Below are 19,093 nucleotides of genomic sequence, written 5' to 3' on the forward strand. Positions count from 1 at the left end.
TTTCATAATCTAGGGTGACAATGTTGTTGTTTTGATTTTTTTTTCAATGAAAATACCAAAATAAAATTATTTTTCAAATCTATAGAGGGGAGTTACAATATCTAGATGAGCAATTGTCACTCTCCATCTTCAAAACTGCTGCCCCAGCCCCTTCCGAGCCTTTTTTGTCCCCCTCATCCCAAGTTTTCAAGATTTGGATCAGGATTTGAGACTGTAATTTCACTCACAAGGAAGGCAAAGACCAAAAGTCTACCTTAAACATATGGTTGGGAACCTTATACACGCAGACCAAAGACCAGGTTTCTCAAATTATGAATCTGGCTCATTCCTCACGCATGTTTATTAGCAAAAAGATTGAGTCTTAAGGTTCTTTAAAAATACACTTCAATTAATTTCAACGACCCTTTTGTTCGAGCAGTCTTTTCAAAAGAATCAAATAAAAAAAATAATAGTTTTTTTAATTGAAAGTAAGGAGCGACATTAAAACTTAAAACGAACAGAGATTACTCCGTATATGAAATGGGTTTTCCCCTCCGCAATCCCTCAATCTTTACGCTAAAGTTTTTAATTGTTTTAAAAATTAAATTTGTGGCAAAAAGTCAAACTTTAGCGGAAAGAGCGAGGGATTGCGGAGGGGAAAACCCATTTCATATACGGAGTAATTTCTGTTCTTTTTAAGTTTTAATGTCGCTCCTTACTTTCAGCCTAAAAAAAACTAGTTTTTTTATTTAATTTGTGACCGTTTTTGAATTAATTTTTAAAAATTAAAATTGTGGCAAAAAGTCAAACTTTAGCGTAAAGAGCGAGGGATTGCGGAGGGGAAAACCCATTTCATATATGGAGTAATTTCTGTCCTTTTTAAGTTTTAATGTAACTCCTAACATTCAGTTAAAAAAAAAATTATTTAATTTCTGAACGTTTTTGAATTAATGCATGTTTGATTTTGGCTCTCCACACATAAATTATTAAAATGAAATTGGCATACTAATTCTGTTTTGGCTAAAGGGCTTTCTCTTAATTTTGATCAGACAATTTTGAGAAATAAGGAGTGGGGAAGGAGGCGTAGCTGCCCTCCAATTTTTCGACTACTTAAAAAGGCAACTAGAACTTTTGATTTTTAACGAACGTTTTTATAGTATAAAATATACGTAACTTAAGAATTAACTTACGTAAAATACTTTTATATTCTTATATTTTTATTATATATATGAGGGGGTTTGTCCCCTCGTTAATACCTCGCTTTTTATACTAAATCTCAAGTTTTGTCCCAATTCTTTAAGAATGACCCATGAATCAGAAAGTCCGTAGAATAAGTAGTTGAAATTACTAAAGATACTTTAGCATAAAGAGCAATGTATTTATATCCTCCTAAATACCTCGCTCTTTATGCTAAAGTATTTTTAGAACCCCTCATATGCTTAATAATCTCTGTTCGTTTTAAGTCTTAATGCTACTCCTTACTTTCAATTAAAAAAACTTTTTCATGTTTATTTTTTATTTTTTCTTTTATAGTAATGCTAGAAAATCCTGCGCCCTTTTCATTGAGTTTCTCTTCCCTTATGACATATTCCTCCAAGGAAAGATACTCCCACATAGCCCCCTCCCTTCAACTTAACCCCCCAAACCAAAAGAATCCCCCTGAAAACGTCTGTACACTTCCCAATAACCATCGATGTATGTAAACACTGGTCAAAGTTTGTAACTTGCAGCCCCTCCCCCAGGGACTCTGGGTAAGTAAGTCATCCCCAAAGACAGAGTTTTCAGACATAGTTCCGCATGGTTTTCGACCATGCGGAACAGAATGGTTATCTCAAACTTTTGATCCGTTGACTTTGGGAAAAACATGAGCTTTGGAGGGGGCCTAGATGCCCTCCAATTTTTGGTCACTTAAAAAGGGCACTAGAACTTTTCATTCCCATTAGAATGAGCCCTCTTGCGACATTCTAGGACCAATTGGTCGATACGATGACCCCTTGGAAAAAAAACAACAAATAAACACGCACCCGTGATCTAACTTCTGGCAAAAAATACGAAATTCTACATTTTCAAACAGTTCGTGGTAACGAACTGTAGTTAGGAGCGACCCGGCTCAATAGTAACCGAAACTCTAAAAAATGGAATTTTGATACCAATAGTTACATCAAAAGAATCACATTTTAATGCTCATTTTAAATATATAAGTTTCATCAAGATCACTTATACCCATCAAAAGTTACGAGCCTGAGAAAATTTGTATCATTTTAGAAAATGGGGGAAACACCCCCTAAATGTCATAGAATCTTTTCAAGCTCCTATCTACAAAAATGTAGAATTTTGTATTTTTTGCCAGAAGGCAGATCACGGATGCTTGTTTATTTGTTTGTTTGTTTTTTTCCCAGGGGTGATCGTATCCACCCAGTGGTCCTAGAATGTTGCGAGAGGGCTAATTCTAAAGGAAATGAAAAGTTCTAGTGCCCTTTTTAAGTGACCAAAAAATTGGAGGGCACCTAGGCCCTCTCCCACGCTAATTATTTTCCCAAAGTCAACGGATCAAAATTCTGAGATAGCCATTTTACTCATCGTAATCGAAAACCTATATAACTAATTCTTTGGGGACGACTTACTCCTCCACAGTCTCCGTGGGAGTGGCTACAAGTTACAAACTTTGACCAGTGCTTACATATAGTAATGGTTATTGAGAAGTGTGCAGACGTTTTCAGGCGGATCTGTTGGTTGGAGCGAGGGGTTGAGAAGAGGGGGATATGTTGGGGGAACTTTCCATCGGGGAATTTGTCATGGGGAAAGAAAATTTCCATGAAGGGAGCGCAGGATTTTCTAGCCTTATTTAAAAAAAAAAAAAATGAAAAAATAAATATGAAATTTTTTTCAACTGGAAGGAAGGAGCAGCATTAAAACTTAAAACGAACAGAAATTATTACGTATATGAGGGGCTCACCTCCTCCTAATACCTCGTTCTTTAGGCTAAAGTGTTTTTAGTCATTTCAACTATTTACTCTACGTATTTTGTGATTCAGGGGTCATTCTTGATGAATTGGGACAAAATTTAAGCTTTAGTGTAAATAGCGAGGTACTGACGAGGGTGTGAACCCCTCATTTATGTAATAAAACCATGAGAATACAAAATTTCGTTGTGTAAGATAATTTATAAGTTACGTATATCTTTTGCTAATAAAAACATTCGTAAGAAATTAAAAGTTCCAGTTGCTTTTTTAAGTAACCAAAAAATCAGAGGGCAACAAAGCTTCCTCCCCCGCTCCTTTTTTCTCAAAATCATTCGGTCAAAACTATGAAAAAGCCATTTAGCCAAAAAAATAAAAATGCAAATTTCGTTTTAATTATTCCTCTACGGAGAGCCAAAGTCAAAACATGCATTGATTCAAAAAAGTTCAGAAATTAAATAAAAAAAAGTTTTTTAACTGAAAGTAAGGAGCGACATTAAAACTTAAAACGAATAGAAGTTACTTCGTATATGAAAGGGGCTGCTTCCTCATCAACGCCCCGCTCTTTACGCTAAAGTTTTTTACTGTTTTAAAAAGAAGAGTTGAGAGAAAGAGTCAAACTTTATTGTAAAGTTTGATGAGTTTGAAGCGGGGTGTTGATGAGGAAGCAGTCCCTTTCATATACGAATACGAAGTAACTTCTATTCGTTTTAAGTTTTAATGTCGCTCCTTACTTTCAGTTAAAAAACTTGTTTTTTTATTTAATTGTAGATAGGAGCTTGAAATTTTTGCTGGAGGGTTCTCTTATACGCTGAATGTTTTCAGGAAAATTCATATTTTCCAAAATAGGGTAAATTTTTCTCAGGCTCGCAACTTTTAATGACAAAGGTTAAATTTGATGAAACTTATATATTTAAAATCATCATGGATTCCGATTCCTTTGATGTATCTTTTAGCATCAATAAAATTCCAATAAAAATTCAGATTTTTAGAGTTTCGTTTACTGTTGAGCCGGGTCGCTCCTTACTACTGTTCGTTACCACGAACTGTTTGATTAAATATAAATAAATCAGTATTTTCAACTGAAAGTAAGGAGCAACATTAAAACTGAAAACGAACAGAAATCTTCCGTACATGAAAAGGATTGTCCCCTCCTCAGCACTTTACTCTTTGCACTAAAGTTTTTTAGTACCTAAAAGAAACTTCTTATTGTCCTAATTAAACGATCCTTGTGTTTCAGTAGTCGTTCTTAAACGATTGGGACAGAATTCAAACTTTAGTGTGAAGAGAGAGATGTTTAGAGCAGGGGGCAATTCCTTTCACAGACGCAATAGCTTGTGTTTGTTTTAAGTTTTAATGCTGCTCCTTACTTTCAGTTGAAAATACTATTTTTTCATTTAATTTCTGATCGTTTATTTAAATAATACCACGAAATCTGGCCCCAACTCCACGGAGGAATCCACCTTCTCAAGTAAATATTCTTTAGACAATTCAATCCCGGTGAAAATTTACCCCGGATAATTACCCTTAACAGCTCCACGCGCAAAAAAGAGACAGAAAAGAGAAACAAGACATATAAAAAGAATTCTGTATAGGAATTTAGGCAAATTCCCCCAGTGTAGAATTTCCCCTGACAAGTTCATCCCCAGGAAAATTCCCTCCCCATGGAAAAATTCCTTGTGGAAAAAACCCCCAGCAGAAAATTTGTCCCCCCACCCAAAAATGTATGCATACTTCCCAATAAAAAAAACTCTACGTAAAGAATGGGCAAATTTGATAACTTAAGAACCATTCCCATGGGACATGTGGGGTATGGGTCATGTTATATCCAAAGGTATAGCTATTGGGCCTTTCAACTATGATGAACAAAATGGCTATCTCAATATTTCCATCAGACGATTTGGAGAAAAAGGAGCAGGGTAGGGGGCCTAGTTGCCCTCCAATAATTTTGGTCACTTCAAAAGAGCACTAGAACTTTTAATTTCCGTTTGAATGAGCCCTCTCTCGATATTCTAGGACCACCGGGCCGATGGGACCACCCGTGGAAAAAAAAAAAACCCACATCCGTGATCTTTCTTACGGCAAAAATAGAAAATTCTACATTTTGCATATATGAAGTTGAAGCCTCTGAAAAAAAGGTTCTCTGATACGCTGAATATAATTGTGTGATTTTCATTAAGATTCTTCGAGTTTTAGGCAGTGTTTCTCCACTTTTGAAAAATCAGGCGAATATTCTCAGGATCGTAATGTTTGATGTGTAAAACTATACTAAATGGAACTTATATATTTAGAATCAGCATAATAAGCCGATGCTTTTGAATTCTTTTGATGTAACTATTGGTATTAAACTTCCTTTTTTAGAGTTTCAGTTACTATTGAGCCGCGTCGCTCCTTACTTACAGTTTGTTACCGCGAACTCTTTGATTTTATTGCGTATAAGAGGAAGGTTGCCCCCTCCTCAACACCTCACTCTTCACGCTAAAGTTTTTCGGCACTTTTAAAAAAGTTGCTTATTTCTGTTCGTTTTAGTTTTTAATGTTGCTCCTTACTTTAAGCTGAAAAAACTTGTATTTTTTTTAATTTCTGGTCGTTTTTTAATAACGCCAGTAAATCTGGCTCCACCTCCACGAAAAATCCTCCTCCCATCGAAATATCCTCTGGACAATTCAATCCTGGCAAAAATTTACCCTGGACAATTACCCTTAACACCTCCACTCGTAAAATCCAGTCGGTAAGGAGAAAGCAAGACATATAAAGAAATTTTGTATAGGAATTCTGGCAAGTTCACCCAGTACACAACTTCCCCTGAAAATTTCACCCCCTGGAAATTTCCCTCTCATGGAAAATCCTCCCCTTGCATTGTCCTCCCAGCAAAAATTCGTCCTTCCCTCCCCACCTGAAAAAATGTATGCATACTTCCCAATTACAAATTCTGTACGTAAAGAATGGACCAATTTTATAACTTAGACCTTTCTCCAGCGGCTGTGGAGGGTCATATTATCTCAAAAGGCATAGTTATTAGACCTTTCAACTAAGCTGAACAAAATAGCAATCTCAGATTTTGATCGGGCGATTTTTGGAAAAAAAAACTTTTTGGGGGTCATCTCCCCATTTCAAAATTAGAAAAATTTTGTAAGGTTCGTAGCTTTTAATGAGTAGCATTAATTTTGATGAATTTTATTTTTGAAATCACCAAGAAAGTCTATTATTTTGATGCAGGTATTGTTATTAAATATCGTTTGCACCATCAGTTTCAGCTTATCAGAAAACCCTTCAGGCTCTCAACAGCCGAAATGTGGAATTTTGTATTTTTTGCCTGAATAAAGATTACAAATGCGTGTTTATTTGCCCTTCATCCTTCCCGAGGACGATTGTAACGAACCAATGGTCCTAGAAGGTCAGGATAAACTTTTAGAAGATTCAGAGAAGAAACTTTTTTCATGGTTAGACTCTTACCTATTGAGTAACTAATCTCTCCTGAATTAAAATCAGGATTATAGATCTGCTCCCCAATACCAGTTATGTGCGAGAAATAATATTATAAATAAAATAGATAATTACAAAAAAGACTACAAAGAGTAACATGGATAAAAAAAAAACAGCACAAGTGCCCCTAAAATACCAAGTAAATATATAATTAAAGTTGGTTCTATAAAGTGTAAATGTAGCTCTAAACAGCAATGAAAGGAAGAAAAAAGTGTACTTGCAATGGAGATAAATTCTAAAAGAAAAACGAAAATTATAAAGATAATAAATTAAATATATTTTCCTTTGCAACTTGGTGTTGTTAAACAATTTTCTTTATAATTTTTTTCATTATTATTTTTTATTTTTATTATTATTATTGGGAGTTCTTAAAATATCTTGAATACCCAAGTTTTATTTTCTGAAAAACTAGCTCGGTTCGTATTTTCAACTTGTCCTCTAATAAGCTTTAACATATTTTCTTTCTGTTCTTATAGCTTTGGTAATTATTATGCTAAAGCTTATGCTTGAGAGAAGCTCTTTAAAGCAAAAAGAAAAAAAAGGAAAAACGGTCAAATAAAAAAAAAACAGAATTCTCGTGTTCAATCATATTTTTTTTATTATTGTCCAAGATACAATAAATAAATAAAAATAAGTTTTGTTTATCCGAAAGTAATGAGCGACATCAAAACTTAAAACGAGCATAAATTATTCCGTATAAGAAAAGGGTTGTCCCTTCCTCAACGCCTCGCTCTTTACGCTACAGTTTTTGTTGTTTTAAAAGCAGAATTGCGACATTGAGTCAAGCTTTAGCGTAAAGAGCGTGACAGTGAGCAGAGGGTGGGTCGCTCCTTACTTACGGTTTGTTACCACGAACTGTTTGAAAAGGAAACATTGTTTAGAAATCCAATAACTTACATTTACATTCAACGTAATTTTATTGAATTTTGGCTTTGAGTATTAGATGGCTACAAGGGAATGTAAACACACTGAAATTCGAAAAACAAATCAAATAGTGAGCAAATTAAAAAAAAAACATGAGAAATTAATGAAAAATCATAGAAATCTTCATCCTTCCTGGGAAGTAGTCAGCCCTGAAGAATAAATTTTCTCTGCATCGCCACTCATAGAATTTCCTCTTATCTGTCAAATTACTTAAACTGATTAAGTCTTAAACCTCCTTCAAATAAGAAAAAAATATATTAATTGTAGATAATGGAGATAATTTGTACCAATAGAATTGTCAATTGCTCTTCATCCACCCATTATAAAAATGTGAGGATCTTTAACATTTCCATAGAATGCTGCTTATGTAAATATTCGAATTATTTTGCTATTTTCTCATAAAATACACTAATATTTTATATTATATGTCAAGAAAGAGTCAAACTTTATTTTAATTTAAGTAATTTAAGTTTAATATTTCTCAAATATATTTCTCTATTTAAATTGAGACTAACTTTTCATAGTTATAATTCCTATGTCTTTGTTAAGACAACGGTTTTTCATTGACTACGACTTCAAAGCTTATAATCCTGCTAATTTGAAGTCTTGACGGTTTTAACTAAATACATCATAGCTTTAAAAAAAAAGGGCCAAACTCAAAACAAATCACAAAAAAAATAGTGAAGTTATAAAAGAGACCCAAAAATTACGAAAAATTGAAAGGATCTAGAAGTTTCGGACCTTAAAAATATTTTGCTTTGAAAAATTTTGCTTTATAAATAATTTTGCTTTATAAATACTATTAAAATGTCTTAGCTATAAAACATACTAAATGTTACGTTTTAATTTTAACAGAGCCCCATATATTCATAACATTTTTTACGTAGATTTTCTGAATGTCATGTATATAAATAATCACTGTCCAGAAAAAAAGAATACTCATAAATTGTTCATAAATCAAAATAAACAATAGTCGAATTTAAATCACAAATGTAGCAAAATAAGAAATGCCAATAATTTTGTTATTTCTGAAATTTTTCAAATTATTAAATTATTTAAGAACTGAATTTAGCCTTAACCGCTTATGAACTCTGTTTTTCTTTTAAAAAACAATTTTCTCCCATTACATCAAAAGAATTTGAAAAGTCAAAGCCAGGAAAAAAGTTCATGTCACTAGTTCCATCGTTGCTATAAAGTAGCAAATCAAGCTTTATTTTGATAGATCTCATTTCGTCACTAATCAAAATTCAACCAATTCAATTTATTGCCTAATAAAACCCCAGAATATACCTGAAAGAGCACTTGTTAAGCCATAAAAATAGATTGCACTATTTACATCAGAGAAAACCCATTAAATGGCGTCGATATATCATTTTAATGGTTTGTTGTGATATGGTCTAAAGGCAAGTGCCAAACACGCGAATTTTGCGTCAAAAAGACATTATTGCTTGAAATAATAAAGAATAAAATAAAAAACTATAAAGAATGAGTCACGCGGCCTAAGATGCAAGCATCTTAAGGTTTATATGTCTCCTCCTAGCAACCTTCTAGGTTTCCCATTGGTCTGAAGTTCCATGTGACGAATAACTAAACCTTTTCTACCGCGCATAACGGGCGCTTTTTTACGAGTAAAAAATTACCTCGCCATGTTATGGAAAGTGTTTGAGAAGTATTATTAGTTTTAAGAAGGCATTTATAGATTAATGGTCTAGCGTATAAACATTTTTAGTGAATGAAAGCGTCTCGACTACTAGGAAAACCTACGAGGAAAGGGAAAGGTATGCTCAGATTTTGAATAGCCCATTAATTTGAACATCCATAAATCTTAATGTCAATTTAATTAGCGACTTATGACCCTTTGTAAGATAATGAGAGGAAAAATTCATTGATTCTTCGGTTTGGATATACCTCCTGATGGTTATTATAGAGAATTTAAGGTTAATGAATATCTGCATACCTTAATGTAATCAAATTCGCTTAAATATTAACACTTTTCTCCTTCAAATTGATTAGCTAAAGGCAAAATTTACAGGGTCCATTATTATGGACCAAATATTTGTTTTTGCATATATCCTTTAGACCCAACTTTAATTAATGTCAATCATTGTTGTAGCCCCAAGAAGTTCTAAGAGACTTTGACCCCTTAACTGGGAAAATTTCACCTCTATATTAATTTTTTTTTTCATTGAGCTGGAGCTTCTTTAAGGAGACTGGGTGTTCATGGGGAGATAAGGGGTTAGCTTTCTATATAAAAAAAAGCAGCTGTACAAATGCCATAGGTATTGGTTTATAGGTGTAAGGCTCACCTTGTTACCCCTTATTTCCCCATCTCTCCTAGTTACCTAGTACAAATCTATTTTCATGCATAGCAGTAATTTTCTCAGAAGAAAGGGATTCTGAGGCTTCAAAGAGTGTATTTTAGTGTTGCTTCCCCAAAAATCGTGCAGATAGACATTCATTCCCATTTAGCTGGAAGTTGTAATTAATGGCGTATGAAGAAGAAAGGGCTATGAAAATAATGCAAAAATAGCTAAATATGTAAATTACTTCGTCGAAAATCGGCAAAAATTTCAAAAAATGACCCATCCTCAGAAAATATACTTTTTCAATAATATTGCTGTTTCTAAATGAAACTTCCAGGAAATGCTTGGCAGTCAATATCTACAGGCCTTTCTTAATGTCCTGAGTTCCCTTTACTCAAAAGCTATGGGGCTACACTATCTTTCTATCAATTAAATCTACACGTCTTTATCTAGTTTTTCTTCAATTGGTCTTAGCAAAATCAGGTAGACTATAGATATTCAGCGGTAGGGATACAAAAGGGATTAGAATAAACGGATAAGTGTTCCTCCAACCGTATGTGCCATACCTCTTAAAGGTACACCTCCTTAGCTCAGGAAAAACTGCCTTTAACCTTGAACACTAATATTAGCTTTTTATTATTAAAGTTTTAAGAAACTTCCAAATTACCGTTAATAAATTAACTTTTGAAAAGAATTATTTGAATGATTTTAATAAAAAATGATACTCCCAAAACCAAATTTGAAGTTAAGCTTATTCATAATTTATATATAGTCAGTCTTCACATGGACAAATTCATCCAATCACTTACAACAAAAGGTCAGCTATTGCAGAAACAAAAAATGTCGTTGCAAATTGTATGTTCTGGAGCTCTATTGCATCAATTAAATAAAAAAAATATTTGATTTTTCCACTGAAAGTAAAGAGCAATATCAAAGCTTAGAATGAATAGAGAATATTCTGTATATGAGGGAGGATACCCTTCTCCAACCATTGCTCTTTAAGCTTAAGTTAAAAAGCTTTAAAAACTGCTTCTCATTCAAATTCAGTGGTCCTTGTGTTTCAGGGTTTGTTCTTAAAGATTTGGGACGAAGATTCAAACTTTAGTGTAAAGAGTGATGGATGAGGAAGGGGCAATCTCCCTTATATACGGCACAATTTCTGTTTATTTTAAATTTTAGTGTTGCTCCTTACTTTCAGTTTAAAAAAAAACTGTTTGAATTTAATTTCAGAATGTTTTTCAAATCATGCCATTAAGTCCTGGCATCCGATGCATAAGTTTTATTATTGGGAATAATTTTTTTCCTTTATATAATTTACATTAAAAAGACCTGAATACATCAAAGATCATAAAAAGCTCCGTTTTCTTCCCTGTCCTCTGCAAAAACTAAATCAACACAAAAATATACTTTAAATTAGGGAAGGACCACGATGTAACTTAATCACAGTGTAACTTAATTTAGTTTAAGTCTAAATCCCTCATGAGACTAACTGAACGCAAGCAAAAAAGATTTCGTGATTTTTTTTTCAGACTATTAATATTTTTTTATATTCCTTTTATGACATTGAATGAATGAAAAAAATAAAATATCTAATTTCACCGTGGCTTCTTCCTCACTCCCTAGTCTCGATAAGAGGAGTCCAACGGTACAGTCAGAATATTTTATTTTATCTGCTATGCCTTTTGATATGTTTCCCAAAGTCAAAACCTTACATGTACATACTGGAATTATAATACCCTGTATCTACGTTCAGCAGAAAGGGAAGTGGCAAAGACGAGAAGAAAATGGAATTGGGAAAATATATGCATTAAAGGAAAACTTTAATTTCATCTATTTCTCCGACTACAAAAATTAAAAATTATCAGGGTGGATACTAGGTTTTCCCAGGGGTCAACCATGCTTTGAAAGTTTAAAAAAAAAGAAAAGAAAAAGCCACATCTACAGAAGGACCACAGGTCAGAAGCATTGGTAACATGGGCCACTTGGTGAAAACAACAGAAAAAAGAAACAAATCATTTAAAAAATTCACTTAAATTAAGAGTATCTGATAAAATTTATAGATTGAAATCCCTGTTATCATGAATTAATTTGTTTGTATCCCAGTGGCGTTTTTTGTCAAAATCCTCGGGGAGGGGCTCAGTTGGAGCCAATTATCCCAAATCCAGTGAAAATAAGAGTGAAAACTGAGAAATAATTAGATAGTACCATAAAGTTACAAATAGACTAAAAAAACTGACCCGTTTTTGTGGAAGCTTGAATTATGCAGGCCTATCTTAGTTTTAAATATAATTTTGAAGAAACTAAATTTCAGCGGGGGGCAAACTGGGGTCTGGTGGGGGGGGGGTGTAAACAGAGGTAGGGTGGAACATCCGCTCCCCTCCTGTTGTATAGCAAATTACACCCCTGTTGTATCTTATCCTCCCTACCGTTGCATTTTATCCACTATTTGTTAATATATATATATATATATATATATATATATATATATATATATATATATATATATATATATATATATATATATATATTATATATATAGGGGGGATTTATATATATAGTTTAGGGGGATTTCATAAGAATCCCCCTAAACCACGGTTTATTGCTGAGCAGCTAAATGTCCAACCCGCATTGCTGCTACTGACCTCTCTTTAATTTTAAAGGAAATTGTAAATAAACTTAAAACCTATTGTTCTGGTATTAAAAAATTTTCGAATTTTAATCCATATTGGAGTGTTAATAATTCACTGCAGGTGATAGATTCTTTAACAATGGTTTCAGCTAAAAGAATTGAGTCTTTCGATTTTGCGACAATGTATACTAATTTATCAATTAATTTAGTGTTTGATAATTTAAAAACTGTTATAAAGAAATCTTTCCTCTTATCTTGTAAAAGGTTCTTAAAAATAGACAGTTATAATAAAAAAGCTATATGGACAAACTGCTTTAATACTACAGTTAACTTGAGATGTTACAGCTTGGATATGATTTTTGAGTTATTGGAATTTGTTTTATACAATACTTATATAAGATTTGGGGGTGATTTGTACAAGCAAATTATGGGAATTCCCATGGGGGGGAATGCCAGCCCATTTATAGCTGACTTGTTTTTAAGTCAACTAGAATATAAATATATGATGGATAAGAATAATCCAATTAATTTAAAACATGCTTTGTCAAATAATAAAAGATATTTAGATGATATTTTGGTCTTAAATTGTAAGGATTTCATTGATATTTCTAAAAATATATATCCATCAGAGCTTATTCTTGAGCCTAGTCATGGCGCTGGTCATGAAGATCATTTCTTAGATTTAAATATTAATATTTGTGATAATAATAAATTAAGTTTTAAAATGTATAATAAAACGGATGGTTTTGATTTTGAAGTGATTAGTTTCCCATTCCCTGAAAGTAATATACACTCAAATATCACATATTCAGCGTTTTTCTCACAGTTACTTCGTTATGCAAGGATTTGTAGTAATTATATTGATTTTAAAAATAGATGTAAAATCTTAAGCCAAAAATTGATATCAAGAGGTTTTTCTGCAAATAAATTAACTTGGCAATTTAAAAAATTTAGTTTTCATTATAACGAACTTTTAAATAAATATCAAAAGAATTATCTAGAAATACTTAAAGAAATTTTTAACTAATTTCGGAGGTTCGAGAAATGTTGTCACAGCGCCATTTATTTTGAATTGTGTTTCTAATTGAGCGGATTTTTTAAAAAATTAGCGACATGGTAAAGATGAATTCTATAATTGTTTAGTTCATTCAGGTTTTTTGCAATGTGTTAATATTTGTGATTTGGTAAAATTTATAATATTTAGTTTACCTATTGTTGCTAAAGGGAGGGATATATTAATAGGATAAGCTTGTTTTGGTTTTACTTGGTTGTTTTACATTTGCTGTTTTTTTTTTTCTTCATAGGCATGTATTTTGGGGGTGATACCTGACGCGGGGATGCCATGGATATTCTGTGGTAGCCACAACACTGTGCTGGGTAGAGAATTTAGAGTGGCGAAACCCTATATAGGCCAGTGTATTCTCCTGATGAGCCCTTGTGTTGGGTGTTGCCTCTGAATTATTTGTCTATATTATTTTTTCTATTGTTCGGTAAATGACGACTTATACTTATTGACGACATGACTGCCTGTCCATGGATTATTCTTTATGGTTGATTGTGTGTGGCTATGCTGTTTGACCTATGTGATTGTATGGATGAGTAGGGTTAAGGCCTCATTCAAGTGCTGGTCTATATTAATCACTAATTTAGGAAAACAGTCTTCCTTTTCTCCTTCTGTCTCTTTTTTTTTTTTTTTTTTTTTTTTTTTTTTTTTTTTTTTTTTGTGTTTGTGCTGTAGCATTGGTGATTTCTCTTTTCATGATATATATATATATATATATATATATATATATATATATATATATATATATATATATATATATATATATATATATATATATATATATGACTATATTGCGAAAAATCATTTAATACAAAACATAAATAAAAAGAAACCATTCTGTTTCAAAGATATATGTCAAGGAATATTGAACAACGAGGTAAATATAGTCAAATAATTGGCAGACAGATTTGCGTAGGCCCTAGGCAGTGTTGTGCTGCAGTGAGTTGTTAGTAGAATTGGAAATTCCTTTACTAAAAGATTAATTATTAAAAATTAGAATTCCTTTACTAAAATCAACACGATGCTTTGGCAATGGCTATATTTTAAAATTAGAGTGCATCATGGCATCATTTCAAGTCAAGTTGTCGGAATTTTATTTCATTGATTTTTTTATTCTTGACTATTGTTTCAGTTTCTTTTACTTTTCTGTCTTGAGCTGTTTTTTTGACAAATATTCCCAACATAGACGTACACACATTCAAACACACGTGCACTTAATTGCACACTCGCACATAAATATTGATAGAGGGAGGGGAGAGAGAAAAAGAGAGAGAGATTTCACGAAGCTCCGACAAAAAAACCTTTTCTGCAAAGAATACTGTTTAGGCTCTGTTGATATATTTTTTGTTTAACGCTGTTGAACAAATATTCCCCGAAGCTATCACGTCGAGCCAAAAATATTTTATACTGTAATTGTGTTGGAGAAGGGAGCAGTGAAAAGCTTTCACTGCTTTTCACGGGAGCAGAAATTTTTAGCAACAGATGTAAAAAATAAGAATATTCAGAGGTGAAAGCCAATAAGGGCAACCTTGGGGGGGAGGAGAATATTAGCCAACTACTCATGGAAGACTGAAAATGGTCAAACAGTGGAAATGTATTTAAATTTCGGAGAATGTATAATACTTGTGGCGTTATAAGGTTTGCTTTGATCATCCCTCCCTTCCTTGGAAAAATTTTGGTCACCATTGTTTGCCACTATGTCCCTCTATCGGGCTAATTTATGTGTTGGTTTTTTAAATGATCAAACTAATAATTGTGCTTTCTTGGTTCTATAAGATATCTCTTTATGCTTAACAGACTATCTTGGAATTCTGTTCTCGAGAATATTTCTTTCTTGGCATGAAAACATATGTGAAAGCCTAGCAGGGCATGTTGCCAGACACCACGAGCTAATATATAGAACATAAATCAACTGTTAAAGCTTTCAATTTATGTACTTAGAAAACTTACAAAAAAATACATTGGCATGGCAGTCTATCTTTCCTGTTTCAGTATATAATTTTAAAGTGTAATAACTTAGCTAGTTGCCTAATTTAGCATTGTCAGAATCCAAGTTAAATCAACAAGACTTTTGGATTAGATAACCAGACATCTTTAAAATAAAATAAAACTAATAGCAAAATGTATTTTCATTTTAGCTGGGGATGCTTAAAAGGTCTCGAGAATTTTGGAAAACAGTATTTTTTCCAATAAATGACTGTCGTTCTTTGAGTTGGTGCTCTGCTTAAGTGGTTCCAAATTTTAATATTTTCTAATGACTATTTCATATCATTTTTGGAAAAAAAAGAAACTACGCTAAGTATAGAATTTAAGACAAAAAGAAATGCTACTAGCCAGCTGATAGAGTTTTCATGAAATTGAAAAAACAAAAAACGATTTTTTTTAATGTAAAAATAAAGAGGGATATTAAAACTTAGAACCATATAAATCATATTTTAATATGGGGACTGCCCCCCCAACTCCAACCTTTTAATACTAAAGTTGTATAGTGCTTTAAACATAATCCGACAGTCTTTGTGTTTGAGCTTTCGTTCTTAAAGAATGAGGATAAAAATTAAAACTTTAGCGCGGTAGGAGGGGGCAAATCCATCTCCCTCATGGGCTGAATAATCTATGATTGCTGTAGGTTTTAATGTCAAACATGTAGAGAAAAGGCTTCGCATTGTTCTTATTTAATTTCTGTTTGCTTTTAATAACATACCAAGGGTTAACCTAAATGTGAGAAAAGGGAGCGCCCTTTTATACTCGATCCTTTAAAACAAGATTTAACTTTTGTACAAGATATATATTCTTCTTAAGGGAGGGAGATCAGTGATTTAATCCATAATCATATGAATATTCATTCACTTCATAAGAAAAACAAAAATTTACATTTTGTATATAGTGGCTTACGCCCTCAAGCATATTGAATTTCATTGAGTAGTTTCCACCAAGGTCCCATCTCATTTTGGAGGAGTTTAATTCCAACTTCTAAAAGTTAAAAGAGTGTCAGCATAAACCGATACATTTGTTGTTGCTTTTATTGTAATCAAAATGCCGTTTTTGATAGTTTTAGTTCCTATTTACCAAGGTCTCTCTTTTCTGACAGATTTCCACTTCAAGCTGTTTAATACAAGGCTCTCTAAAATGCGAAAGAGGGCTAGTGCCCCCTCTTTTAAACCCAGTTTTCTGTTTTCATTTAATAATCATAGACCAATTCTCTGAAAGTAACAATAATAACAAAAAAATGTACTCCACAAAATATCTATGGGAAAGGGGGGAGGGGCTCCAAAACATAAAATTTAACAATAAGGTTATCATTTCCAGAACTGTCAAGGCGATTCTTCGAACAAATCTTATTGTATATAGTGGCACTCCTCATCTACGCCAGAGAGAAGCAATGCCTTCGGGAAACCAGATAATATTAAACAATGTATATAAATTGGATTTCTAAAAATCTTTAAAATTATCAAATTAAAAAAAACGGGAAGTAGCTTATCATCTATTTATTAACTATTTTGAGCTATTTTGCAAAAGAGAATAAACACACCTTATCCAATTTTGTTGAGGTTACTGCAGTGAAGAGACTAAATGTCTATTTGAGAAACTTTAGAGATTTACCCCTAAAATTTAACCTTTCCGATTGCCTTTTAGACATCTGAACAAAAAAAAACTTTTCCTTAAGCAAATTTGACTTAATAAGCGATAAATTCTCAAAGGATTTTGTAATATCTTGTCACATAATTTGTTCTTGAACCGCTGGAGATAACAAGTCAAAATTTAGACAGAAGAGAGGGTGATGGAGGGTTTTTGATGAGGATGTCAGTCTCCCTCCTAAACAGATAATGTCTTTTAAAATTATTCTTTAAAATCAAATCTACGACCACAAGTTTGATACTACCAGTCATGAAAAAAAAAAAAAAAAATAAACACGCATCTGTTACGATCCTTCTAAAAAAATCGAGGTTTTGTATTTTTTTTTTTAGCTATCAAAGTTACTTCGTTGTACCGTGATTTTCCCAAGAACTCATTCTATTCTTAGAATAAAAAATAAAAAATTTCCCTTTTTCAAAGTTTTGGTTACTATTGGCGCAAGTCAAAACGAGTTGTTTGAAACAGTTCTTGTTCCGATCAAAACAAATTTCTTTTACCTCTTATGAAGTAACTAAAACCTAACAACAACCTACAGTAAAAAAAAACAAAAAAAAGATAAATAAGAAATCACTTAAATCAACTGTTCCGCTTTAAGAAAGACAGATCCAGAGTGATGGTTCCATAAAACAATTGCCTCTAAAAAGATTCCCACAATTTATAAGAGAAATCTTTCTTACTTTATCGATTACTGTTGCTGAAATTTTAAATATTCTGTTTCATTTCGAGTAAAGGGACAAAATGACATATTATAGCAAATAAGAAATCTTATGCTATTATTTAATACGGGATAACATCTTACATATGTTTATATTCGAAAAGCAGCAATTGCTCGATTTCTTGTTTTTTTTTTTTTTTGTATAGCATATCTTCTTTATTGTAAACTTAATGACACCAAATTATTAAATCTATGGCTATCAGATTGAATTGTCCTGAGACTTTTATGATCGCTATATATTTCAGTTATCAACCTACATAAACTGTAAACACTTAAATTAGAGACAAAACGATGCCCCTGACTTAGAAGATTCTTTTTCATACAAATATTTTGCAGAGGCACCAATAAACTTTTGCAACTTACATCAATGTTAAACATATTGTCAAAGAAATGAGGATAGGAGGAGGGATAACATGTTTTTATATGTGTATCCCTAAAATCAAAAATATACAAACAAATCAAACTCAATTACTTAGGAACGCTATACTCAATCAGTTTGACAGCCCTTAAAGCTATTTATTTATTTATTAGAGCGAATCATGGCAAGCCACAGAATTGGCATGTCATTATGTATAAGAACTAGTTAGTTTTATTTTAGACAAGAACAACAATAAACTAATTAGTAAATAAACTGGGGACACTTAATTATTTTTAGCACGGAATTGCAAAAGTGGTTATAGCAACGAGACAATCACAGCTAAAAGAACCAACACGCCCTCACTTAAACATACGCAAAAAAATATAGAACAGGTGAAAACAAAGAAACACCTGTACACATACACATAGTGACACAAAATACTATTTTTTGAGATTATCACATATGTTTGATTTTAGGATTAAACAAAAAATGCTTAAAAAAAAGAAAGCGAAGGGAGGGGCATTTTTTCTGTCTGATTATTGCCGTAAGGATAGCCTATATGGCAAATGTCATGTCACAGTTAAATTTTATATTTAAGTGTAGCGTCTTAGTTTTATTAATTAAGAATTATATTATATCACAACAATAGTTAAATTTTGTTGCCACGCAGACATGTTTTATCACATGTCCCGAAAACTCAAACAAGCATTAGATATTATGCTATCTCATAGATTCCATTTTCAGCATGTCATTTCTAATGAACCAATCAAATCTCTTGAAAATCGGTAGAGACACCTATAATTTCAGTTTAAAGCATGTACTTAATTCGAATTTTTGGATTTCTACATATTATCCTGACTGTAGGAGGAGCCAGGCTTTGAATATTGACAGATCCCAAGATTTATTGCTGTTACGATTTTCTGTAATGTAATTGAACAGATCAAAAGTTAATGGGGTTCCTCGTTCATATTGAACCAGAAATGTAATTCAGCATAGAAATAAAATTTAAATTTTTTACATTGGACATGAGTGTTATGCTGAAC

At 32.4% G+C, this 19,093-nt stretch overlaps 1 protein-coding gene across 6 annotated transcripts in view; it reads left to right on the forward strand.

The window, feature by feature from the left end:
- LOC136035456 (homeotic protein ultrabithorax-like) overlaps window positions 1–19,093 on the forward strand; it is a 156,114-nt gene that overhangs the window by 105,153 nt on the left and 31,868 nt on the right. Inside the window, exon 1 of one of the 6 annotated variants that reach the window (XM_065717273.1) lies at window positions 8,992–9,127. The exons of the other annotated variants lie outside the window; for them this stretch is intronic. The gene's annotated coding sequence lies outside the window, so the exon portion shown is untranslated. Of the gene's footprint in view, window positions 1–8,991; window positions 9,128–19,093 lie in introns of those variants that run through there. 6 annotated transcript variants of the gene reach the window in all.

This window comes from Artemia franciscana, chromosome 14 (genome assembly GCF_032884065.1).
Source record: "Artemia franciscana chromosome 14, ASM3288406v1, whole genome shotgun sequence".
NCBI lineage: Eukaryota > Metazoa > Arthropoda > Branchiopoda > Anostraca > Artemiidae > Artemia > Artemia franciscana.